Source organism: Mastomys coucha, unplaced genomic scaffold, assembly GCF_008632895.1.
Source record: "Mastomys coucha isolate ucsf_1 unplaced genomic scaffold, UCSF_Mcou_1 pScaffold16, whole genome shotgun sequence".
Taxonomy (NCBI): domain Eukaryota; kingdom Metazoa; phylum Chordata; class Mammalia; order Rodentia; family Muridae; genus Mastomys; species Mastomys coucha.
Genome location: NW_022196898.1, coordinates 42765499 through 42766570, shown reverse-complemented (window position 1 = coordinate 42766570; position 1072 = coordinate 42765499).

Below are 1072 nucleotides of genomic sequence, written 5' to 3'. Positions count from 1 at the left end.
AGACAGTGCCAGATCCGCTATCACGAGTTATATACATCTGGAAGCCTCTGTGTGGGTACAGAGAATTGAACCTGAATCCTCTGCGAGAACATCAAGTACTCTAACCAACTGAGCCATCTCCAGCCTCTTGGTGGCTTACTTTCCCACTCCATGGCAACAATCTACAATAAATCATTGGGACACCTACCTAATAGCAAGGAAGCTTCTAGTATAACACATTTAAGCTCTGGACAAAAATATATGCACAAACAGTATTCGGGTCCAGATGATATGTCACTACATGCCTAGATAACTTATTAGTCAGCATTCAATGTAAGAAACAAAACCAGCTGGGCAGTGGTGGCGCATGCCTTTAATCCCAGCACTTGAGATGCAGAAACAGGCGGATTTCTGAGTTCGAGGCCAGACTTGTCTACTGAGTGAGTTCCAGGACAGCCAGGGCTATACAGAGAAACCCTGTCTCGAAAAACCAAAAAAAAAAAAAAAAAAAAAAAAAAAAAAGAAAAAAAAAAAGAAAAAAGGATGATCTGAACATGGGAAGGTTGTTCTCCTTGCTGGAAGCCACCCGGGGATGACTCTATAGCCACCTGGTTACTTAGAAGCATAGCACTGTGCTGCAGATTGCTCACCTAGCATGCACAAAGTCTTGGGATGGATCCCAGCACCCAATGCCTGTAATCTCAGCACTCGGGAGGTGGAAGCAGAAGAATCAGGAAGTTCAAGGACACCCATGGCTACATAGCAAGTTTGAGGACAGGACACAGTAGGCTTTGTTTAAAACAAAACAAAGCAAAAGCTTGGTGTCATTCAGTTGCAAGTCAGAGGGGGAAAGGATGCGTCCTTCAACAAATGGTGGAAATGCACTTTGGTTTGTAAGCTCATATGATATGTGGACATTAATTCATAATAGCTCATAAACAAACATGAGAAGATGACCAGGGCCTAGAGAAAACAAAAGAAAGAACATTCTGATTTTACATGGGACACAATGCCAGCCTGTCATCCCAGCACCCAGCTGCAGTAGGAGAATCTCAAGTTGAGTTCTAAGTGAGATCTTGTCTTTTTTTTTTTT